The sequence below is a fragment of the Dasypus novemcinctus genome, chromosome 5 (assembly GCF_030445035.2).
Source record: "Dasypus novemcinctus isolate mDasNov1 chromosome 5, mDasNov1.1.hap2, whole genome shotgun sequence".
NCBI classification, from domain to species: Eukaryota; Metazoa; Chordata; class Mammalia; order Cingulata; family Dasypodidae; genus Dasypus; species Dasypus novemcinctus.
The window spans coordinates 124,551,497-124,578,673 of NC_080677.1; the positions used below are offsets into that span (position 1 = coordinate 124,551,497).

At 38.7% G+C, this 27,177-nt stretch overlaps 1 pseudogene; it reads left to right on the forward strand.

Annotated features, from left to right (window-relative positions):
* The first annotated feature begins 14,434 nt into the window (after positions 1–14,434).
* LOC101414078 (NF-kappa-B inhibitor-interacting Ras-like protein 2 pseudogene) lies at positions 14,435–14,992 on the forward strand (annotated as a pseudogene).
* The last annotated feature ends 12,185 nt before the right edge of the window (positions 14,993–27,177 follow it).

Below are 27,177 nucleotides of genomic sequence, written 5' to 3' on the forward strand. Positions count from 1 at the left end.
GTTCGCCACAGTTTTTGTAGCTACGCCTGAATGATCTGAGAAACTCTGCAAAGCACTTCCTTTTGTTCTCCAGAAAGAATTTGAGTTTTGCTAAATTCGATGTATTTAATTCTAGCAAACATAACTTTTTCATTTAACCATTAATTGCATTGAGAATGTTTGGGAAATAAGTCCTGTTATGGGTCCAGACTTTAAAATACACACTCTACCCCTGACATAAGTGTTCCCAGCAGTGACAAATAGCAGGTGTTACTAGACGTGATTACATCAATAACAATTTTTAAAAACCTGCAGCCAGAGGCAGAGACCCCAAAATCTGCTGATATATCTGTTCATTTTCATCTCACATTTGGATGTTTCCCCTCAGTTGTGCTTTCTCTTACATATGGAAAGTGTTCCTAAATGCCTACATAGACTTGGAGAAAAACTGTTTTTCACTGATTAAATTTTGTAATCTATCTTACAGTTTCTCCAGTCAGAGTGAGTCCCCACATACTGTGTGGCTTCCTAGGAAATTACACAACAACATTCATTATCCAATTTGCCCTGAGATTTTTATGGCCATTTGTTGTAGACCCTTCTCACCTTCTCCATAAGAGTATTTATGATTCTCTCTGAATAAACACTTGTTCTCTGCTTGGCAAGAGTTAGCAAGTGTTACAACCCAACTCTCAATTACTAGATATGAACGGACAGCCCCAGGCAAAAGCAAGTGAATGGGATAAATGAGTTTTAATAATAATAGGTAAAATTTTTATTAAGTACTTACTCTGTGGCATACACTGCACATTGACAGGTACTTTATAGAGACTACCTCATCGTATCATTCCATTTTATGGAGGCAAGCTTTAAGCAAATGGTGAATGCCAGACTACCTCAAACAACCTGGCTCGAAAGCCTTTTCTACTTAATCATGACAATTAAGGATGTTACTTTTAAGATTATCAAATTAAAAATAAGGCTAACTTATCCCAAAGTAGACCATGTGAGGTAGATATGGATTTCTCTTCAGTCTAATGTGTAGAACAATGAGGCCAGGAGAACCAAAGGTTATTTTTAGAAGTTTCTTGTGCTAGATTAAGGACAGGGTCACAAAGAAGCTTTAGAATTTGGAGGAACACAGAACACAGAGTGAGTGAGATTGGAGGCTCTTCTCAATGAGATTGGAAGTTTACTGCAGAATAACTGAACACAATCACAATGTCCAAAACCAAGACAAGCCTAGTTTCATACACACCACTCACATGATCGTATACATGCATGCACATGTACACACACAGTTATTGAGTGCTTACTATGGATGAGGTGCTGTCCAAGCATCTTACAAGTATTATCTCTTTAATCCTTGTAACAGTCCTAGAAGGTAAGGTTTATTATTAACCATTTTATAGATGAGTATACTGAGGCAAGGCACAGAGGGATTACATAATTTGCACATGCCTCACAGTTAATAAGTACCTAGTTCAGAACCAAAACTCAGGCAGTCTGACTACCAGTCCCATAATCATAGCCACAATAGAAAAATTAAAGGTATCATGAAGTTGAAGAAGGAAGTGGAAGAGGTAGGAGGAAAAGAAACTTTAACCCTCTACTCAAAGGATGGACATTACATTCCAGGCAGAACAGGACTTAGATTTGCTAAAGAGAGCAGCTTGACTTTATACTGGTATGTGAAAGTGAGGGCGAGGTAACCTGAAATGGCTATGACTCCAAGGGTCAGGGATGGAGAAGTAGCATCTGAACTGGCAGGACAAGGAGCCAGAAAATAATGGAAGAGAGAGGTTGGCATTATAGTTTGAAACTAATGGCTCACAAATTGAATAGCATGAGAAAGTATCCTTGGAATTTATCCAACCTGGACAGAATTTGTAATTCCTAACTTGGTATTTCAATGGCCATTTAATTTCATAACTGACATTGGATGCTGCATGGTAACACTTGGAGGGATGCGTTCAAGTGGCAGGCCAGAGAAGGAAGGGCTCTAATTCCAGGGTAGGACTAAGGTAGAGCAGCAGAAAAAATCACCCACTCACGTGGCACTGACCTGGGCTGAGTGAGCTGCCTGTGTGAACCCTCATCTCAGTGTGCAGTGCTCACCTAGGGACAGCCTAGGCTTCCAGAAAGCCCCACCTTTGAACACATTAGATGTGCTAGCTGTGTTCCTTCCAGGAAAGCCCCCTAATCTAAGTCTCAGTTCCTCATCCGTGAAGCTGCCTAGGGCTACTGAAAGCCTCAAACAAGGGAGATCCAAATGGACTCATTCTGAAGAGTTCATGTGCTTTGGAAATATATTACCATTATTATTACTATGAAGTAAAAAATTATTCTGATATTGTCAGGGTTGCTCAACTCTCTGGTCTGGGATCAAGGCTGCCCTTTCATAGGATTGTTACTGATAAGTTACCCAAAACTTCACCCCCATGGCTTTCCCCATGTCCTCCCACAGCAGCACAGGCCAATCAGTCTTGGATAGAATAGCCTTAGCAGGCCACGGGTCCAGCTTACAGCCACACTCAGTGGGCCCAGGACCCACTGTTAGGTGTCAAAGGCCCCAAAGGGGAACAGGTCCCAGAGGAGAGCCTTTCTCACATAGAACCTATTCTTGGTCCACCCACTAAGCAATGTAGATGACCTTCCCTAAGGCAATGTAATTCAGATTCCTTTTTTGTTTCCAAGTTTTCATAAATCTTTAAACTGGGAATTATAGTACCTTTCTCACTTACGTATCATCTCTCCACAAGGACAAGAATCAGTTGTCCTCTTTATCCCCAACATCTACACATTGCCTAGCACTCATCAAAGACTTAATGAATAAATAAAGGACCCTTAACTATCTGTTCACCTCATTTCCAGATTTTCACTGTTGAGCTATCTTCTGATTTCTAACACTCTTTAAATCTCTCTAATTGTGGGTTATAATATAGTAGAAATTTAATTGTAGCTAATAATTACTAAAGACTTTCTATGTGGTAGGCACTATATGAAATGCTTTAATATAATCTTCACATCAAATCTGTAGAGTGGGTACTAATTCTACCCTTCTATAAAGAAGGGGAAGTGAAATTTTAGCCATCTTTTTCACTATTTAATGTTATGCAAGACTGCCGAAGTAAATGAACGGATTTAAGTAAAAATAACATTGGTGGTGGGAAGCAGATATGGCTTAAGCTGTTGAGCACCCACCTTCTGCACAGGAGGTCCCAGTTTCGGTTCCCAGCATCTCCTGAAAAAACAAAAACAAACAACAAGCAAAGCAAACGAAAAACCCAACTCAGGGAAACTGATGTGGCTCAGTGGTTGAGAGCTGGCTTCTCACATGAGGTCCCAGATTCAATCCTGGTAAATAAAAATTTAAAGAAAGAAAGAAAAGAAAACCATTGGTGGAAAACAAATAACATACACACTCATAAACCCCTAAGATTCCCCAGATCTTTAATAATTGAAAATAATTACAGCCACTGTGTGCTTAAAATAAGTCAATTCTCCTAATAATGTGATTTTGGAGTCCAGGGATTTTTTTTTTTTTTACTGAAATTTTGTAGTCATTAGCACCTCCTTAGTTACTGTAATAGACAAACACCAAATTTCTATGGTTTAACAAAATAAAATTTTAATCTTACATAAAATCTAATGTGGGTATATGGAATCTACCTTCCACATTGTGATTCAAGGACCCAGGTTTCTTCCATTTTGTGGCTCCACCAACCCTAGAGTCTTGGAGTCTTTCATGTCCAGGCAGTGATGGAAAAAGAGAACATGTTTCAACAGAGGTAAAATATATTTTCCTGATCATAGAATATTGGCAAGACCTAGAAATAGACCAAACTAATGTAAAAGGAGTTGGGAAATGTGCTAGAAACAACTTTACACTGTGGAAGGTTAGCATAAATCTTTGGTAAAGTAAAGTATTAGTTAATGTAACACTAGCCATTATCTTAACTACAGAATCTTGGTGGCCTAACACAACACAAGTTCATTTCTTCTTCAGAGCAGATATTCTTGACCAGGAGGCAACTATCCATCCACTGGTAACTCAGGGATCCAGGGTCCTTACACCTTGTGGATCTGAAATACCTTCACCTAGGAAAAGGTTTCCAAGATTGTTATGTGTGCTGGATGGAAGCGTATGAAGGCTTTAATGGGCCTTGCCTAAAGGCAGACTGATTGCTTCTGCTCACATTTCATTGGCTAAGACTGCTCACATTTCACATGGCCATACCAGACTACAAGGAAATTTGGGAAATGTTGTCTATATAGGAACCCAGAAAGAAGAGTAAACAGTTTTGCTAAACATCTAGTAGTCTCTGTTACAAATAATCAGAGGTCCTGGGTTTCTAGCTTTGTGGCTCTTCAGGACAATAGTAAAATTCTGGATCAGTGGTGCTACCAAGAGGTAGAATAAAGAGACTTGAACCTCTTCAACAAATCAACAAATCTTCATCAGCATCCCCCTTGATATAGACAAATTGATTTTTCTCAATCTAAAATGAAAGACAATCCAAACACAGCTTCAAGACAAATCCCTTAGGGACCATTTTGGTACAAAATTTAAAAACTGCTTCTACTTTCCCAGATAATTTCTTGAGGGATACAACCAGTGCCAGTCCTGAATCATCAAATCTTAATAGAGTGGAAAATCCTGTGAAACTGGGTTCAAGTATGCCCTAATCAACTCAATGATTGTTTTACTTCGTCATCAATAAAATGGTGATAAAGATACCACCCTGATTGTTTCACACAACAATGCAGGTGTTGGTGGTGGGTGATGTATGGGCAAGCTGTATGATGATATGCATGTTTGTTTTGTAAGTTCACAGTTTTTACTATACACTTATTGTTTATATATGTTCATGTATGAATGAATGATAAACTTCCATTTTTAAAAAAGGTTTTTAAAAAAAGATAACACCCTTCCCACCTGTGCCATGAGAAAGTTATGAGCTTCAAAAAAGATAATATACATGTTAGCACTTTGTAAACTGGAAAGAATTACTAAAAAGTTATTCTTAATCCTACAGAATATAGATGTATCAATTCTCTTCTCTCCCACTCATCCAGCTTCTCTCTACTTTATTTACCTGACCCCTGGTAGAGGACTTGAAATGTGGTCTCTAACTAATAACCATTATAGTTCAACTCCTAGAGATGATAGAAAGGAAAAGCCAAAGAAGAATTTCTAGCCAAAATGTTGAAACAAAAAGTAATATTTAACAATAGGGTTGGATTGGATTTGGAGTAAAAGTTAGACGAGTTTATGATCCTTTCCTCAAAGAAAGTATTGTTGTGATAGGAGATAGGGCAGCTGACACTTTGAGATAGTGGAGAGAATGGAGAGGCTGATTCCCAGATATCCAAAATGTAATCCCATAGTGTTGACATCAAATGGAAGGACAGAAAGTAATTACTGAAGTCAGTAAAGAGTTAAAATAACAAGCGACTGAATCCTCTGGCATGTAGAACACAGTCACCACTCCGTGCCTGGGTTGTTACATCCTTCCCCTTTAGATACAGCAATCTGAAATATTGTACAGTAGGAATCATTTTAGGTTGTAAAAAATGCTACTGATAGAGTAAAATAATCTTATGGGTTCTTTGCCCGTTTTTTTGTTTGTTTGTTTGTTTGTTTGTTTGTTTTTGGAGCCAACATCTACCCAGGATGATTTTAGAGGCACCCAAAGGCTTATAATTATTTCCCCCTCTTGCCCACAGCTGCTCAGAAATATTTTAGCAAGACAATCTTTCATTTCAGAATCATAGATAAACTTAAAATGCAGGTGCATATATTCATGCTATGTTGTGAATAGCTGGCATGAGGAATCAAGTTTTGATAAAAGCTAAAGTCCTAGATACCTGAAGAGGGTGGGATGTATGGGAGAACAGGATGACCCTGCCTATTTCACCTACTTGATCCTTATCTCTTTTGAAACCTGTGGCCACACCAGATTTTTAGCTGCATTTAAGTCTCTGAAACTTGCCCAGAATCTTACTAAAATGACAAAACAAAATTTAAAAAATATATAAAATTCCACCAATATGATGCTGATTAAAAATGATGCATCCAAACAATGGAATGCCATGCCATTACCAAAACAAAACAAAAATGAAAGCAATTTACACTGTTGTAATTCTTAATTTTGAAACATGTCAATGTGTAACTTAGAGAAAATAATTTTCCAAAGTACACACTGACCTTGAACCCGAAAGAAACCTGAGATTTTTCAGGGGGCAACCTACTGAAGTCCCAAACCTTCACAGGGAGATCAATTCTATTTTTAATATAGACCAAACCAAAGTTAAGAAAAGAGGGCACTTTAAAATACTATATAAATAATAAAAGGGTAAGGAGATTGGGCACTTTTCCCTTCCATTGGAGGATAGATGATTCAATGAATTTATGGTTCTAAATGGAACATTTTCATAGGATTATTTTATGGAGGACCAAATATAATTTCTAAGAAATTATTGTTTAAGTCCCCACCAGTTATGAAATTGTCTTTAAGTTTACCATTACACTGTTTTGACTTCTTGAAGGAGAGTAAGAGAAATCCTTTCCCCAGTCCTCGGGGCCAGTGAACTCAATAACTTACAGTTAAGGAGAGAGGTGCCTGATATACTAGAAGAGACCAAAAAAAAAAAAAAAAAAAAAAAGCAATGGCACCCAGAGTTTATTTTCCTTTATTTTCTTTGGGGTCTATATCAAGGAAGGCAGAATTTCTGGGGGCATGGTTATACCCAATCTGAGCACCCACAACCTAAATGAAATGAGCCTGAGGGCTAGAATATTGGATCCTAGGCATGTGTACTTGAAATGAGAAAGCTGTCACTACTAAATCTGTGCATCAAACATCTAGAATACATGAGAAGCATTTTGTTAGTCATAGATTGTGCATTCCAAGAGTAATTTAGGTCAAGAATGCTTTAGAAGATTAATTTTTTTAAAAAAGACAACTGCAATTTTCAGTTAAAAAAACAAAGCTTCTCTTCTAAAAGCTTGACTAAAAACATTTATTTCCACAAGATGGTGCTATAACTTCTGTCAGGGAGAAAATCCAAATTTTCTATCAGGAACCAAAAATCCAAATTATATCTCTGATTGGGGAGCAAATCTATATGTCCTTAGGTGAGTTTGTTAAAGAAGCACATTGTACAAACACGTTCTGGTGGAGATTGATTTGGGCCTAGAAAGTGAAGAGTGTTCCTGGGTAATTATTCTTTCCCACCACTCCCTCACATATCTGAGTTGTATCTTAAAGGTTTGTGCCTTTTCTTCAGTCCCCTCCTTTTCTTAAAAGCTGCTCTTAGGCAGAGGATGTTGATATAGGGAGTCCCTTATATTCTGCTTGTGACTTTACTGTGACCTAAAATTCTTTGAAGACATGAAAAAAAAAAAGTAAGACACTGAAGGGGAGGTGAGGATGGCTAGCCACAGCACCTAGGAAGTGAGAGAGTCTACAGCTGTGGGCATGAGAGCCCCATCCACCAGCTATGTGGGATCAGAAGGCCCCTCTCAATTGGAGGTGGAGTGGCCATCACCATCCCAGGGTCCTCGGAATGGAGGAATACAATATGGACTAGAGGGGACTTACTGGTATTCTACTGTAGAATTATTGTGACTATATCAATGGAAGAAATTATACCATTGATGTGGAGACAATGGCCACTAGAATTGCTGAAGGCAGGGAAAGGGAAAAGGAGGTGTGATATGGGGGTATTTTCGGGACTTGAAGTTGTCCTGAATGATATTGCAGGGACAGATGTAGGACATTATATATCCTGCCAAACCCCACTGAATAGACTGGGAGAGAATGTAAACTACAATGTAAATTATAATCCATGCTGTGTAGCAGTGCTCAAAAATGTATTCATCAAATGCAATAAATGTACTAATGAAAAAAGTTATTGATGTGGAATAAGTGTGGGGTGTGGGAAGTGGGCATATGGGAAACTCCTGTATTTTTTAATGTAACATTTTGTGTGATCTATGTATCTTTTTAAAATAAATAAAAAATATTTTTTTAAAAAGATAACTTTTATGAAATGTTTAGGAAAAAAAGCTGCTCTTATTTACCACTGTCAAATGAATGGATGGAGATGGGACAGTCAATTTAAGTAGGATGAATTGTACAGAACTGAGAAACATACACAAATATATCAAGGATTATCTTGTCTAAAAGATGTATGTGTGGCAGGGATGGAAGCTGGGTATCAAGGAACGATAGAGGGTGCTAAGGACCATGGAAATTATCTCCCATACCTTACCCACACTTTCTATCCAGGGGTAGCTCAAGGCTCATCTCCTTGTTAGAGACTCTCATGACGACTCTTGCCCACAATAATCATCCTTTCTTTGAATGTCTGGGGCATCATTATTTTTACCCCTCTTTGGATTTATGGAACATTATTTTATTATTTCCAATAAACCTTCCAAGTTATTTTTGGATAGAGTCCATGTCTAATTATTTTTGTATACACCACAGCAATGAGCATCTTACCTTGACCTTTTGTATAGTAATGATATCACGAATGCAGACAATCTAAACTAAGAGCTCAGGAAGGTTGGTTGGTAGCTCAAATGACAGGGGCCCTGTAGCCCTAGCTGGCTACTAGCTAAGATCTAGGAGTATGATCTTGCAAGTTAAAATTTCTTTGGAGCTGTTCAATAATATCTAAAAGGATAGGATTGAACTACCCTTTTAACTCTTTTTGTAATGGCTTGCTTCTATAACTTTAATGTCTTCTGTATCTCTCCCTTGAGGGCCCAAGGAAGGCAGGAATATTTGTAATATTTGTATCATAAGGGAAAGAGAAGGATATTTCCACTGAAGTGAATGACACCTCTCTCTATTCATCTTTATTCTTGTCTTTTTTCTGTCTTCCATTCTGTGTCTCTGTCCCTTGTCAATCAAAACCGTGCCTGGTCACTCCCTCCTTTGTTACCATTCCCTCTCTACTCCCATAGAAGTAAGGGATGGGTAAGTGGAAGTCAAGGCACATAGTGAAAACTGGATATTCTGGAGCCACTATCAGAAGTAGGAGCGGTAACTTGCTGTGCAGTACTCTGGAAGAAGAGTGGGATGATATGGATTAGGATGGGAGAAAGACACTTGTACCTAAGGACATCACTGGGGACTTTGACTAGATAGGACACTTCCAGATTTGAGATTAGGATTAAGGCCAATGACTTTTTATTGGTAATATGAAAAGATATATTAGAACAGTATGGATGGAACTAAGGTCATTTCTGTGTTGAAAATAATTGTTACTGGTTTTTGTTTTTATTATGCCCATCAGAAGGAGAGGCAATATGCAAAGATCCAACTCACTACTTCAATAAATGATAACAGTAAAAAAGCCAGTACATGCATTTATGCATGTATTTAGCTGTATATTTGTATGTGTATATTTCTCATCTTATACCAAAAAGAATGTCATATGGCTCATAAAAATATATACACACATATATATCACACATAGTAAGATAAAATTAAAGATGAATGAAAAAAATGGGGCGAAGGAAAGTAAGAATAAAAGAGATAAGAGTTCACAACATACATTTTTATTTCCAATACACTGATGAAAAAGAGGATTGCAATTTTGCTATTGAGTTCTAGTCTCCAATTCAGAAGGGAAAACATGAATAATATAAATTTTGCTCAGGCTGCCCTTGCTCTCTCAACTTCTTCTAGCAACTCTAAGAATAAAATTTCTCATTAAGATGCAATTTTCATAAACCCCTACCTTGAGAAAATTGAAGCCCCATCTTTAAGGATAGATGTGAGTTGAGAGGCACAGTTTCCTATTCAAATATCCTTCCCACCAATAATCACCTAAAGTCTTAGGACTTGCTCAGTGTGAGAATTTCTACTCTCTCATATCTCAGGGTGAGGTGAATGTTCACCTTGAGTTCTCCCTTAGAGACTAAAGAAAAACCCTTGGTCCTTTTGTTCAATAATCTTAATATGTGTCGTAAGGATTCATTTCTCATACAAAATCAAATCCTGGCAGGGCTTTGATATACAGTGAAGAGTGGAACTACTGAACCCCCAACCTTCGCACAATGAATAGAACCCTTCCAAATGCTAAAAAAAGCAGAAGTTTGTGCAGGGAATTGGAAGATAGTCCTCATTTCCTTGTTCCATCATGTTTAGGGTAAAATTCATTGTTCACTCACTGGGGCTCCATATTTGGAGCATTTATTTGAAAAATCCTTAACCAGCTTCATAATTTTTATAAGTTTCATATTCATTGCATCTCCATAATTGTGCAAATACAGACATGGATTTATTTTGTAGATGAAAGAAAGATCAGTTCCTTGCCTAGAACCATATGATCAACGTGGGACCAAAGTCTCATCATCTCCACGGTAAACACATTCAATCATTGTCCAATAAATATTAATTGATGATCCCCTGTATGCCAGAGACCATGGATTTGAAGTTACAAAATTTCATAGTCTTGAACCTCGACAAGTTTACAACACTTTGCAGGTGAGAAAGACAAAAATATTAGGTACAGTACTGTAGCATTATAAACTCACTAAACAATGTCTATATTGAGTATGTTAGGGTAGCACAGAATAAAAGGTGATTAATTCTACTTGGAAAGGTTTCAGAGATTAGGTAACATATGAATTCATCATTGAAAATAATTAGTAGGAGATTGACAAATAGAGAAAAGGAAAAAGCATTTCAGACAAGAAAATACTGTCTACTGAGATAGAGGATCAAAAAATAACTAACAAGATAATAGTCTGGCAAACGATTAGGTATGTCTAGACAGGGAGTATGTGCAGTGGAGAAAGAAAATGACAGTGGCAAACAGAGAGACCAATTAGGAAGGAAAGGGCCAGATTGTGAATGACCTTTATTTTCTACTCACTAAAATTTTTGTTGAATAAAATAATGTAATTTTCAAGGCCTAATTTAGCCTTTTTTATTCTTTGCTTTTGTTTAAAGTTACCAAAAGCTTCTCTGTGCCCAAACTTGCTCTTGTCCTACTATTAGCTGGGTCTTGATATTAAATTTCTTCTTTCACTTTCTAGGAGTTCCAGGCTGGCTCATCACTAGGGAACACATCTAAGTCCTTGCCTCATTACCGAGTAAACAAAAGAACCAAGAAGACCAGTTCTGTAGGTACTTCAGGAAGCACCAGAATTATGATTTGAAGTTCTAAGGTAACCTTTATTGTCTGACTGTCAGTCTGGCACTGAGGGCTTTTTAAAAGGTATGTCTAGAAGAAGTCATGGAAAGTGAAAAAAAAAGTGTGTTCAAAAAATGTATGTATGTGGTCTAAGGACCACTAAGACTAAGTAAGCCACCTCGGGAATTAATTGGCCCCACCCAGGATGACCTTCATGTAAAGGAATAGACTGTCCCTTGGTACTTGTGGAGTGTTATTGTTCACTGCAACTACTGTGGAGGTTGCCATGCAGTCCCTCTATGGACACAAATATCGTAGCAGACAACTCTCGTCTATGAAGGTTTTCATTCATTCCTGCCTTCAGCAAATGCTTATGATCAATTAATACGTGAGATTTTAAACACTGGGAATATCGAGAGAAAAGGCACGGCCTCTGCTCTTGAGAAAGCAAGAATTAAAATCAAGAAATTAAAATCAAGATAAATTCTCTAGACTAGAAAAACCCACTAGAAAAATATAATTGAAAAGTAAGATTTAATTTACAACAGCATGAAAGTTATAAAGTATATAAATCAATTTAATAAAGAATACATAGGAGAATGGTTAAAATGATGAAGAACTTAGAAGATGAGAATAAATGGAGAATCATTCTATACTCTGGGGCAGGACACTTCAGGATCATAAAAGGTGTTAATTCTACCTAAATTAACCTCAATCAAAGCCTAGTTGGATTTTTTGAGGAACTCTGAAAACCTACTCTATAATTCATAAGAAGAATAAAGATCCACAAATAATTAGCCAATTTGAGAAAGAAGAGCAAAGTTGGGGAAAGTGGCCCTACCAAATATATGGATGTGATTCAAAGCCTCAGTAATGAAAGCAATTTGATGCAAAAGCATTCAAATGGAAAAGTAGAACAGAATAGAGAACAAGGGTCAGAAAAAGATCCATCTAATTAGAGCAACTTAATACATGATAAAGTTACCACAAATCAACAGAAAAAGAAGAATCAGTATTAAGAAAATGAATCACTGTGTGGAGAAAAATAAAACTTAGTGTCTACCATCATATAAAAAGATAGGCAAAGAATGGAAAATGAAACCATATATGTAATAAATATAACCTAGATGTTTAAGTAGGTGACATAATAGTAGGCAAGGGCTTTTTTTTTAAAGATTAATTTCTTTATTTCGCCACCCCCACCCCTGTTGTTTGCATTCACTGCCTGCTCTCTGTGTCTGTTTGCTGTGTGCTTGTCTTCTTCTTTAGCAGGCACTGGGAACCAAACCCAGGACGTCCCATGTTGTAGGCAAATGCCCAAATGCTTGAGCCACATCTGCTTCCTGGGTAAGGGCTTTTAAATCAAAAACCAAAGGCGGAAATCATAACGCAAAAGTTGAATTTTATTACATTGAAATGACATAACATATGTTTCTATTCAGATTACTAAGAGACAAGGACATGACATCAGAGTGGGGTCTTGAAGAATGTGTAAGAGTTTTTGGTGAGTAGGGAAAGGTTAAGTGTATAAGGACAACTATAAAAGCAGAGGTTTCTAGGCCCCACCAAGATGAGAAGGGAAAGAATTGAGATTTGTTACACATGTAAGTAATCTTACTGAGATGCAAATTAAACCCCTGCTTTAAATCTTTCCATGGCTTCATTTGCCCTCAGGATAAAAATCAAACTCGGAAGTGGCCTACTAGGCCCATGTGATCCCGGGTCTTTGCTCACTTCCTTGGTGTCATTTGGTGCCCTGGTACCTTCACTCTGCTGTCTTTCAGTTCCTGGAATGAGCCAGCGAACTTCTTGCCTCAGATTTCCAAAAGCTTTTCCATCTCCTGGAACACTCTTCCCTTCCCCATCCTCTTTGCCTAGCTCATTTCTACTCATCCTTCAGAGCTTTGCTAAAACATCAGTTCCAAACTTTAGATTTCTCTAGCCCTTCAGATGACGTGAGTCTCTTATGTTATGCATATTTACATATGCATTTTAGCACCTTATCAAAAGTATAATAACATAATTATGATGTAATTATTTGTTTAATGTCTATGTATCCTAGGGGGGAAGGGGTGACTATGCCCTCAGAATCTGCCTAATACGATACAATTTAAACATGAGTTGAAGTCCAGTTAAGGAACCACTGGCTCCACTCTCTCTCTCAGCAGTCTCCAAAGTGTGATGTTCCATAGATCCATGGGGAGGTACAGGATGAAAATATTTGAACTTTTATTTATATTTATTTTTATCTCATTATTTTTAAATGTGTATTAGGGATGCCTGCTCAAAAATTTTTTGATAAGAGATAGGTTAAATGATAACTGAAAATTATTGCTCTAGATAAGAGCCTTCCCACCATCATTAGGCATCCAAATCAGCAAGAAGCTATTTTCAAATAGTTCTTTTGACTCCATGCCTACAGGAGAGAACATCCATGGGTTTGGGGCAAGGCATAGCCACGAAGTTCATCAGGTGATTCTGATATAAGTCTCCAGTAAATAATCATTGCTTTTGTATCAGGGTTCCCAAAGTTGGCATCTCCTCATAATCATATACTTGAAAACAACAACAAAAAACACCTTCCCAAGAGATTCTGATGATTTGTCACGTTTGGGAACCAATAGCAATAAAGCCACAACTTCACAAAATGGGCTTTATGTGGTTTAGTCTCTTTGAGAAAAAGGATCATTCTCAGAAATTATTTATCTGACATTTTGAGGATGAGAAATTGAATAAGATATAGAGGTTTATTATTTTCCTATGAGATATGCACTCAAATTAAGGATATGCTGTAAAAAGCAGATGTGGCTCAACCAGTTGGATGCCCACTTGCCACATGGGAGGTCCTAGGTTCAAATCCTGATGCATCCTAAAGATGAGCAGATGCCCGCACCCACTGCAATGAGCTAGATGCAACAAAGAGCTAGACACTGCAACAAACAGATGTCTAAACAACCAGATGCCACAAGCCAGCAGATGCCACAGTCCATGGGGAGCAAATGTGGCTCAGGTTGTTGAGCACTCACCTCCCATATGGGACATCTGAGGTTCAATTCCTGGTGCCTCCTGGAGAAGGCAAGCAAGCAATGAGCAGATAGATGAGAGAACCATCTGGGGAGGGATGGGATAAATTTAAATAAATAAAGTAAACAATTCTTTAAAAAAAAAAAAAGATATACTGAGGACTGACCCTAGGAGAGGAGGGAAGTTCATATATGGGCTGCTCCTAGCCTGGCCCTAGCTTGGAGGGGCCAGGCTGGGGTGCTATGAGGACCCGGTGAAGCTGAAAGCTTGCATGCGGAAGAACTGAAAGGTTGTGTGTGGCCAGACATTTGTGTGCAAAACTTCAATCATGGATTACCTTCTGTATGGGAAGCATAAAGTAGGCACTGAGATATTGAGATGCAAGAAGACATCTACATGGGCTCTGGTGAGACAGACCAGGGTGGTTGTTGTGGAAGCAGGTGCATTTCTTTGACACTTAGAGCCTCCGAGATGGGATTGAGCTGTACCAGCACTGCTTCTCCTGCGCGGTCGGCTACATCTTGGTCTGCAGCGTGGATAGCTGTGAGTCCTCTGAACTTGTGGAGATCAATCCAAGGACAAGAAGGAAGTCAACATTATGGTTCTCAGCAAAATGTGTGACCTGCAGGAGCAGCAGCATGTGGACCCAGAGGTGGCTCTGCACTGGACCAAGTCAGAGAAGGTGAAGCTGTTTGAGGTATTGGTGACTGACCACTGCTCCCTCCTGGTGCCCTTCATCTACCTGGCCATCAAGATGACTCAGCCACAGAGCAAGTATGCCTTCCCCCTCAGTTGCAAGAACAGAGGCAGTGACTCCTTGGATGGCTGAAGAGCTGCAATCCCCTCAATCATCCTCTCAATCCTATTCCACTTCTGGGGCTCTAGAAGATGGGTTGAGGGATAAAGGAGGGTAGGCAAGCTGTCCTTCCCAAAGTAACAAAGGAGCTGCCTGCTAGGCCAAGCAGCTGGACTCTCTGGGCTCAGGCTATCTTTGCTCTCTCCCAACTCTGGGAAGTGCAAATAATCTAGGTTAGTCTTCTCCCAGTCCCATCCAGTGTCATGATATCTTCTCCCCTGCAACTCAGGGCAGCTGTGGCTCAGCAGCACTTCCACCTCCCCCAGACGGGAAACAGAGCTACCATGTAGAAGTACCCAGTCAAGGACTGGTTCCTATCACAGGAGTCCACTTCCTGGACTTCCTACCAATAGCACAGACATGGAACCAACCTGGACTTGAGAGAAAAGGTGTCCAGGTATCATGTATGTGTGTGTAGATGTGATAGCATGCATGTATGTACAAGCTGATGTTAGAGGGTGTCTCCTCTTCTGACACGCTGACCTTCCTCCTGTCCCTTCTGTGACTGGAAGAAGCTAGTCTTCTGGGATGTGTAATTTTCTGTTTTAACACTTTCCCCCAATTGTTGTTCTTCCTCTTTTGGCTCAGGTTGCAGATAGACAGGTAGAATTCAACAATGGAACAATGACTGACTAGACTGTGAGTCACAAACTGGCTTTGTGACCCAGCAGGGTCTTGCCCCTCTGTGGACTTCACTTTCCTTATCTGTAAGGTGATGGGAGTTGCTTTTCTCCTAGGTCTGTCCAGCTTTATGATTTTATAGTGCCCTTGGGCTTTGGGTTATCTGTTACTGTATCCCTTGCTTCTCCCTCTTCAAGGTGCTATGCCTACCAGCCAGGGAGGCCAGGACACTATTCTCCCTCCAAATACCAGAGGAAGGAGTGCACTATACACTCTTAGTCACCAGAGGGGCCACTCAGTGTCCAATCGGTCAGATTTCACACCTACCCCACTCAACTGTTGCAGCTGGTCTTCACCCTTTCCTGAGGTTATTTTAAGCTTATGGCTGGACTTCAATTTATAAATTAACTGTATTTAGATGTCTGCTGCCTCAGTGAAGGCTGGACAAGATGCTTCTCTAGCCCTCCTTACCTTAGATGCCAGAACAGTACAAGGCAAACCAGTAGCAGCCTACTCAGGAGCTGACAGGCCTTCTGTCTAGGCTGGTAAGTGTGGTAACAAACTCAGGCATGCTACAAAGTAAGCTTATAACCACAACTTCCTGTGCCCACTTCATACTTAGAATGTGTACATCTAGCAGAGGTGAGACATTATAGTAAGGCAATTTCCCATACATACCTCCTTTTCCCCAAAAGGAGAGGTAAGCAGTGGCAGGTGGCCCTTGGGTGGGCATATAAAGTCATTGTATATACAGGCTTGGGCTTAAAGTTCATTTATTGATCACTAGACACAATAAAACCACAACTGCTTGAGATAAATATAAATAAAAGAATGAAACTCCTAGAGACCTTGGGAGACTGTGTCCCTTTGCTGCCCTGTTAATATCACAAGAAGACACCATCATTTCAGTGTTGGTTTAAGATCTATTCCTCTTCCAAACACCCACAGCACTTTGCATATACCTCTATCATAAAGTGTGCTGCATTGCATCATTACTGTTTATCTGTCACCTCCATTAGACTGTGAGTTCTTTAAGGTCTGGGGCTTTGGCCTATTCACCTCTGAGAACTCATAAGAGCTAGTAAATGTTTTTTGTTTTTTTTTCTTTCTTCTTTTTTAAGTAATGGCACCCTTGATCCTTCCATAAACCTTTCCCTAAACCATCCACAAGCAATGGAGAATATTAACCATCCTAATCTTTGCTAATTTGACAGGTAAAACTAGTAGTTTATTTTAAAATTTGAATAAATATTTAATTTAACCACTTATTGATCTCAAGTCTAGTTTGTGGTGCTTTTTGCTTTGTTTTGTTTTGTTTTGTTTTAACCCTAAAGACTCCTAGTGACCTTTGCTCATGCTAACACAGCCTCTCTTAATCCAGCTGTCAGGTATGTGAAGAGATCCCAACCTGAGGCACAGCCCCATGCAGCAATTTCCTTTTTCATTGCACCAGATCCATCACTCATTGCCTCCTGCATTCTGGGGTAAGCCCTGAAGAAAAGATTGCTTACTCTTTCATAACCTCAAAAATTCCTACACACTTGCACATCCAATGTTATACTCCAGAAAGTATTCATACTCTCTGAAGAAATTGTTGACAACTTGCTTTGCTTTCCCTTCCTGTTGCCCTTGCAATCCCTGTTTTTAATATCCTGCCATTCTCAGGTCAGTGGCCTCGCACAAAAGTTCTCTTTTTTCCCTCAAATCTCTAACATTCTTAAACCAGCACCTGCACTTGCCACTTGCCTTTCTCTACACAAGGTAGAATACCAAGAGTCCAAAGCTTTAGTATGCTTAAGAGTGACCCACAAAGAATTATCAAGCACATCAAGGGACTCTACTGCAGGTGTCCCAAGCACTACACTCAGAGATACTCTACACACTTAGTTGTTATATACATTATTAATAATTCACAAATGGACATTTTTCAGGGGCATGCTTAAGACCTGGGTGGCCTATTTAACTTCTAACCTCCTATCCTCCTACCCACATGACTTGACATCTCTAAGAATACCTAAATTTAAATATTTGTGCTAGTGCAAACATTCGATTCCCAGACAAAACACACCAGTTTCTCAGTAAACTTGCCCAGAACTACCCATCAGACCAGTAAGGTGGTCCCAACTGCACTCATGGCCCCCGGTCACAATGATGTAACTGTGGCTAATCTGTGGTACAAAGTTGTATAAAGTGGTCTATTCAGTCTGAAGGGTTCTAAATCTTGAAAGTGAAGTATCCATCCACATTGAGAAACATGAACCAGGCTGTGAAATACAAATGAAAACCAAGCAGAAAGGTCAGGAGCAGCAGTTAGTCTTCTCTCTGTGAAAAAGAATAGGGAGCCATGGAAGCAGACACTGCAGAAGCAAGAGTGGGACTGGGATACCAGAGTTTTGATGGCTTAGACTGGGAGGAATCTGGGAGTTGTCTTTTAGACGAAATACCCAAGGAGCAAAGCATTTTAGCTACCCCTACATTCATTATACAATTTTTAAAAATATCTGATTCTATTTCACCTCTGAAAAAAACAGAGCTAGCATTACCCTCAAATGCATTTCCTCCTTCACTTTTCGGCTACTCCTGAATGAGTGCAGGGCATCATCCTTTTACCCCTAGGTTACTACAACATCTCTCTAATTGCTACAATATCTGTCTAATGGGCTTCTCTGCCTCCATCTCACTACCACTCCAATCCATTCTCCACACTGTACCCAAAGTGATTTTTCTAATGGTTGTGGATTGAATCATGTCCCCAACTAAAACATGTTCACGTCCTAACCTCTAGTTGTATGGAAGTGAGTCCATTTGTAAATAGGTCGTTAAAGATGTTATTAGTTAGGTGAGGCCAAACTGAATCAGGGTGGGCCTTAATCCAATATGACTGGAGTCCTTATATGCAGAGGAAATTTGGAGAGTGTCAGGAGGAAGAGACAGAAGAAGACAACTGGTTGTGCCACAGAGGTAGAACTGAGTTGTGGATTACTAACAAGCCACTACCAGAGCACTTCAGACGTCAAAGAAACCATGCTTATGCCGACCCCTTGATTTTGTACTTCTGGCCTCCAAAACTGTGAGACAATCAATTCCTATTGTTTAAATGAAATAATCTGTGGCACTTTGTTACAGCAGCCCTGGCAAACTAAGACACTAACCTTCTTTCCTTAAAACTCTTCTGTGGAATCCCTTAGCCAGCAGGGTAAAGTCCAAACTCAGTAGCATGCACAGCCCTTATGATCTGGCTGCCCAGCTACCATTCCAACTCCATTTGCTGCCATTTCTTCATCAGATCTCATGTTAAAACCATACTATTTGCATTTCCCTGAATATGGGTTGCTTAGGCCTCTATTTTCATACATTCCATTTCTGCTGTTGGTTTGCCTTTCCTCTATCCTCCTCTTCACCAGGTACTAGATGACTTTTTGTAGGCAACTCAAATATCACCTTATCCTTTTTAAGCCAGGAGTTCTTAACTAGGGGTCCTTGGTCCATGGAAAGTTTATAGGGGCTCCACGAGCTTGAATTTAAAATTCAAAAAAACATTTTCCTTGTGGGACTGAGTTGGTGCAGGTGTGATACATTTATTAAATAATACACAGTATAGTGTGGACTTATTAAGAGGTCCATGGATTTCACCTGACTGGCACAAAGGTCCATGGAACAAAAAAGGATAAGAACCCCTGTTTAAGCCTTCTCTGACTCCCCAAGCAATGTCGATTTCTCTTTCCTTTATGCTTCTTTGCATGGATCTTAACATAACACTTAGCACACTGTACTGTCAATATTTATTACCTTTTGGATTAGAATAAGAGCTTCTTGGAATCAGACACCATGTCTTTGTATATCTAGTTTCTAAAAGATGCTTGTTGAATAATGAAAGAAAAAAAATGAATGAGGTAACTAGTACCTTTAGTCTGAACAAGCACTAAATTTAGGCCAGTGCCAATAGGCAAAGATTGAGAAAATAAATGTGGAGAAACTAAAGATAAGACAAGGAAAATTTGTTCATTGACTTGGATCAGAATCGCTAAGAACCACAGTGACCAAGTCAAGGAAGATTTATGGAAGAAAGATGGAAAGATGATGGTCAGCCAAGTTAAGAAAACAATTGAGTTCAAAATCAGTCTAGAAAGATTCTAGAGTAGGTCACAGATCAGGCAAAAAGCAGAGTGAGAAGGGCCAGAGCAGTATTCAAGGAAGAAGCACTCAATCAGCTGAGTTTCAGAGTCCACCAAGTGAGAAACCACACATTACAAGCCAGTAACAGGAGATGGTGTTATCATGAGGAAGGTTGCTAATGCCATAAGGACAGTCTGGTCAATGCAGTGACCGCCCGAGGGATAAATCTGATGAGCCTGCTTCAAGGAAGGTCATAGTAATTTTGTTAGTCCCAATGCCTAGATTTATACATGCAGTTTTCCCTGCCCCTCTCCTGTCACAGCTGGATCTCAAAGGAATTTTCTCTATTTCAAATGGTCTCAAATTCCAGATCCTATACTTTTTCTCCCCACACCTCTCATTTTACCATAACTTTATTTTGAATCTGTTTACCTTTCCCAACCCTTACCCTCATGTCACTGTAAATTTATTCATTCAACCTACACAACAGCTGGGCACTGTTGGAAATTAAGTAACTTCTATACATCAGGTACTTGTGTTAATGTGATTTCTATATATTTCTTTATTGAATCATCAGAACAAATTCATAAGCAGGTATTATTAAATATTATTATCCCATTTAACAGATGAGGAAAATGAGATGCAGAAAGATTAATATGAAGCATAGAAAGATTAGTCTGCCCAAGATTTCTCACTAAGTAAATGGTGAAGGCATGATTCAAATCCATTCCCTCTCAATCCAAATCCTATCATAGACTGTAGAGTGAAGGGAGAAAGATCCACAACAGCTGGACTGGTCCCAATATACAAACATACCCTGCAGACAAGGACCAACTCTGTGGGAAGGAAAATTCCTTAAGTGATAACTTTTAACTTTCTTAGGTCTTACTAGTGGTTGGGAAGTCAGGTCAAACTTTGCATAGTTAACTCTCTGGATTAGAGCCCCAGAGTCACTGGATTAAGGGTGACAGCTATAAAAAAAAAAAAAAAATGCCAATAGGTTAGAGCTGGTGGTGCAAGTCCATAAAGACCTGAGATTCAGAGAAAACAAAAACATAGAGGCCTGTGATCAAGGAGAACCAAGTGAAACTGGGACTCTGGGGTAAAGTGGAAAGAACAGCTGGGCTGGCTTATGACACAGTTTTGACCACATTCTGATGTACTTACTGTTATCTCCAAACCTCAAGCTGCCCACCTCCAGTAAGCAGTATGGAACAAAGCAGAGATCAATGAGCTCAGCCCCAAGGATCAGAATATTACTAATTCTACTCACCTACTCAAAATCAAGGACCATCTCAGCCTGGAGTTCTCTCTTCTAAACAAGAAACAGAGATAGCACTAGCTGAAATTTTCTATAAACTAATCTGCCTTAATTGCATTTCATCCTACAACCCCTTTAAAAATACTGGTAGTCATGGTTGTCCTGGTTCAATATGGCATCCACATGTTGTACACAGTAATCTGTAAATGATCTAACCAATAGCACACTAATCTAATAAACTGCTGGGTTTTGGCTTATAGAGCATGGCATCCCTAAGAACAAAATGGCCAAAGAGCCTCTTAAGATTCTGGAAACCCCAGGAGTAATGAGGTGTGTAGGGGAAGGGGAGGCAAGGTTGGGGAAATCTGACTAAAATCAATGTATCAAGACTCCTGGGAAGATGGCGGATTAGAGAGACACAAGACTCACTTTTTGCCAAGAAAAATAGCTAGAGAATAGGCATAACTGACCTGGGAAAATAATGTTCTAGGGTTTAGGACACCAGAGGAAGACTAGACACCACCCAGAAGAGAGAGGGACATGGGAAAAGAATCTCAATAGAAAGTCTCTGAGTGGAAGCTGCAGGTGCAGCAGCTGGTGCCCTTCCCCTCACATTCCAAGCAGAAAGCTTTGACTTCTCTGGTTCTGACCAGTGGCTACAGGACAGGGGGGCCACAGGGATCTACCTCCCCAAGAAATGGGAAAGAGAGGGATGCAGCCTAAGGCTGATTCAGCTTTTGCCCAACAAATTTGGTCTGCTGTGTCCCAAGAGCCCTTCCAAGCTGGGTGGGGCTGTGCTACTGTTTGTCTCGGGAGCCTGCATGGGACTAAAAAGATCCAACTCTCACAAACACACTCACTACTGACCAGTACTGGTTGTTGAGGATGCAGCGGGTGTGGAATTATTTCCTACCCTGGGGGAAAAGGAGGGGACTGACAGCAAAGGTTGGAGAACAGCCTCTGAATAAGTTTGAATTGCACAGTTCTAAATCACCTTGAGGCAGGATCCTCTTCCACATTGTTGCCATCAGTATTGCAGCAAATACACTCTGACCAGCTTTGAATTGAGAGGGCTACTAATGAATGTTATTGGCTAGTGGACCAAGGAAGTGCATTGAGGAAATTAAAGAAGTAAATAAGAGAGGCTTTTTTTCTGGCCTTCACAGCCTCCCTCCCAAGGTCCACAGAAATGAGTCTACAACTCAATACTAGATTCATGGTCCAGATTTAAGCAACTAACAGAGACAATCCTAAAGACCTAGAATAGATTGAACCCAAAATCAAAGAATGTTAGTAACACACAGCCTCTTGCCACTAAATCCCTATAAAAGAGAAAGAAATTGAACATCATAGTAAACTCACAATCACAATTGGATGCCTAGACATCACCAAAAAATTATAAGCCACCCTAAAAAAAAAATGGAAGAAATGGCCCAAGCAAAGGAATCTATCAAAGTCCCAAATGAGATAAGGGGTTTGAGATAACTAATTAACAAGTTCATACAAACTTCCAAAATCAAATCAATGAATTGAAAGACAATAATGTTAAAAAGACAATGGACATCAAGTAGGCACTGGGCAAAGACAAAGAAGATTTTGAAAACATGAAAAAAAAACACAAAAAACCCCAGCTCATGGGAATGAAAGACACAATAGGTGAGATCAGAAACACATTTGAGTCATATAAGATCAGACTTGAAAAGACAGAAGAATAAGTGATGCAGAACACAGAAAAGCTGAAATTGAAGAGAGAGAAGAGCAGAGAGTAAAGAATGGGAAAAATTGATCAGGGGCTTAGGAGTTGAATAATAACATGTAGGACAAAAGCATTCATGTTATGGGAGTTACGGAAGGAGAAGAGAAGGGAAAAAGGGAGGAAAAAATATTTGAAGAATAATAGCTGAAAATTTCCCAACTCTCATGAAAAAAAAAATGAATTTACATGTCCAGAAGTATATCATACCCCAATCAGAATAAATTAGAAAAGACCCATTCCAAGACACATTACTCAGAATGTCAGACATCAAAGATAAAGAGAAAATTCTGAGAGCAGCAAGGGAGAAGCAAACCATTACATATAAGGGATGCCCAGTAAGCCTTAGTGTGGATTTCTCATCAGAACCATGCAGGTGAGAAGACAGAGGTATGATATAATCAGAATACTGAAAGAGAAAAATTGCCAGCTAAGATTCTTTATCTGGCAAAATTGTCCTTCAAATATGGAAGTGAGTTTAAAATATTCAGAAATAAACAGAAACTAAGAGAGTTTGCAAAAAAAAAAAAGAATCTTTACAGGAAGTATTAAAGGGAGCCTTAAGCAAGACTAGAAGAAAGGATAACCAGAAGAGTAAAAAGAAGCAGAAATTAAGATTTGACTTATGAAAGCCAAAGAATAAAATGGTGGAAGTAAATAATGCATTTACAGTAATATCATTTATTAATATGAATGGATTAAACTTCCCAATCAAAAGACATAGGCTGATAGAATGGATAAGAAAACATGAGCTATCCATATGCTCCCTAGAAGAGACTCACCTTAAACCCAAGGATACAAATTGGCTGAAAGTGAAACAATGGAAAAAGATAGTCTACGTGAACAGTAGCCAAAAAAGAGGAGGGATAGCTATACTAATATTGGACAAAACAGACTTTAAATGCAAAAAAGTTATAAGAGATACAAAAGGCCATTATATATTAATAAAGTGGACAATCCACCAGGAAGAAAAAGTCATAAATATCTATGCACCTAACCAGGGTGCCCCAAAATATACGAGGCAAACTCTGGCAAAACTGAAGGGAGAAATAGACATCTCTACAATAATAGTTGGAGACTTCAACACACCACTCACATCATTAAGTAGAACTAGACAGAAGATCAACAAGGAAACAGAGAAGTAGAACAGTATAATAAATGGGCTAGACCTAAAAGACATAAACAGAACATTGCATCCCAAATCAGCAGGTTATATATTCTTCTCAAATGCTCATGGATCTTTCTCCAGAATAGACCACATTTTGGGTCACAAGGGAGGTTCCAATAAATATAAAAAGATCAAAATTATACAAAACACCTTCTAAGAGTATACTGGAATGAAAATGGGAATCGATAATAGATGCGAAAGAAGAAAATCTACAAATTTGTAGAGGCCAAAAAACACACTCCTAAACAATCAGTGGCTCAAAGAAGAAATTGTAAGAGAAATTAGCAAATATATTGAGACAAATGAAAACAAGAACACAACTTATCAAAAGTTATCAGATATGGCAAAGCCAGTGCTGGAAGGGAAATTCATAGCCATAAACACCTATAGAATGAAGAAAGAGCTAAAATCAAAGATCTAACTGAAAAACTGGAGAAACTAGAAAAAGAACAGTAAACCAATCCCAAAGCAAGCAGAAGAAAAGAAATATAAAGATTATAGCAAAAACAAATGAAATTGAGACCACCACCACCAAAAAATAAATAGAAAAAAGTTAACAAAACCAAAAGCTGGTTCTTTGAGAAGATCATTAAAATTGATAAATCCTTAACAAGATGAACAAAGAATGAGAGAAGATGCAAATAAATAAAATCAGAAATAAATGGGCAGAAATTATGACTGATCCCAAAGAAATAAAATGGATCAGAAGAGGATATCATGAAGGAAATGGATGTGGCTCAACCAGTTGGGTATTTACTTACACCATGGGAGGTCCCAGATTTGGGTCCTGGTGCCTCCTAAAGAAGATGAGCTAGATGCCGCACCTGCTGCAATGAGCAGATGCCACAAGCCAGCAGATGCCATAACCTGTGGGGAGTGGATGTGGCTCAGGTCTTTGGGCACTCACGTCCCATGTGGGAGGTCCTGAGTTCGGGTCTTAGTGCCTCCCGGAGAAGGGAAGCAAATAATGAGTAGACAGATGAGAGAACCATCTGCTGGGTGGGGAGGATGGGGGAGGGGGGAGGTAAAGTAAAAAAAGCAATAGTAATATTAATATAAAGTATGTAAATCTTTTTTAAAGGAATGAGGGGATTTCTTTAAAAAAAGAAAGATATTATGAGAAACTGTATGCCAACAAAATAGACAACCTGGATGAAGTGGACAAATTCCTAGAAATGCACAAACAACCTACATTGATTCTACAACAAACACAAGAACTCAACAAACAAACCACATTTAAAGAAATTTAATCAGTCATCAAAAATCTCCCAACAAAGAAAAGTTCAAGATCAGATGGCTTCACAGGTGAATTCAACCAAGCATTTTGAGAAGATTTAATACAAAACTTGTTTAAACTCTTCCAAAAAATTAAAGAGGAGGGAAATTACCCAACACATTTTATGAAGCCAACATGTCCCTATACTAAAGCCAGATAAAGATACAAGAAAAGGAATTTTCAGACCAATGTTTCTAAGGAACATAGATGCAAAAATTCTCAATAAAATACCTGTAAATAGAATCCAATAGGATATCAATAGAAATATATACCATGACCAAGTGGAATTTATTCCTGGTATGCAAGTGTATTTCAATATTAAGAAAATCAATTAACATAATATACCACAATAACAAATTGAAGAAAAAAAACAACACAGATTCATCTCAATCAAAGCAGAAAAGGCATTTGACTAAATTCAGCATTCTTTCTTTGAAAGAATGTTAGGAATACTTTGAAAGTTAGGAATAGAAAGAAGTTCCCCAATATGATAAAGGGCATATATGAAAAACCCATAGCCAACATCATACTTGATGGGGAAAGGCTGAAAGCTTTCTCTCTAAGACTGGGAACAAGACAAGGATGCTCACTGTGACCACTTTTATTCAATATTGTGCTAGAAGTTTTAGCTAGAGCAACTATACAAAATAAATAAATAAAAGTTATTCAAACAGGAAATGAGAAAGCAAAACTCTCACTATTTGCAGACAACATGATCCTATATTTTGAAAGCACAAAGCTACTTGAGCTAATAAATGAGTTCAGCAAAGTGTCAGGAGTCAAGATCAACACTCAAAACTTAGCAATGTTTCTGTACACTAGTATTGAAAAATATGAGGAGGAAATCAGGGAAAAAATCCATTTACAAGAGCAACAAAAAGACTCAAATATCTAGGAATCAATTTAAGCAAAGAAGTACAGGACCTATATGCAGAAAACTACAAAACAATGCTAAAAGAAATCAATGAAGACCTAAACGAATGGAAGACTAAATACTGTGAAGATGTTGATCTTACCCAAACTGATTTATAGATCCAATGCAATACCAATCAAAATTCCAACAGCCTACTTTACAAGAAATAGAAAAGGCAATTACCAAATTTATTTGGAAGGGAAAGTACACCTGACTAGCCAAAAGCATCCTAAAAAAGAAGAGTGATGTGGGAGGAATTTCACTGCCTGAACTTGAAACATATTACACAAAGCTAAAGTGGTCAGAATAGCATGTTATTGGCATAAAGATAGACACATTGATCAGTGGAACAGAATTGAGTGTCCAGAAATAAATCTTCACCTCTATGGCCAACTGGTTTTTGACAAACCTACAGAGTCCACAGTAACAGGACAAAACAGTCTCTTCAAAAAATGGTGCTGGGAGAACTGGATATCCATAACCAAAAGAATGAAAAAGGATCACCCCTACCTCACTCCCTCTACAAGAATCAACTCGAAATCAGTCAAAGGCCTAAATACAAAAGCCAGGACCATAAAAACTACCAGAAGAGAACAAAGTGAAACATCTTTAAGATTTTGGTATGTAGTGGTTTCTTGGATCTTACAACCAAAGCATGAGCTAAAAAGAAAAAATAGACAAATGAGACCTCCTCAAAATTAAACACTTTTGTACCTCAAAGGACTTTATCAAAAGGGTGAAAAGGCAGCTGACTCAATGGAAGAAAATATTAGGCAATCACATATCGGATAAGAGTTTAATATTCATTATATACAAAGAGATGCTACAACTCAACAATAAAAAGACAAATGACCCATTTTAAAAATGGGCAAAAGACTTGAAAAGACATTTGTCCAAAGAAGAAATACAAATGGCAAAAAACCATGAAGAAATGTTAAACATCATAAGCGATTAGGGAAATGCAAATCAAAAGCTACACTGAGATATAATTTCACACCTAATATAATAGCCACTATTAAAAACACAGAGAACTACAAGTGTTGGAGAGAA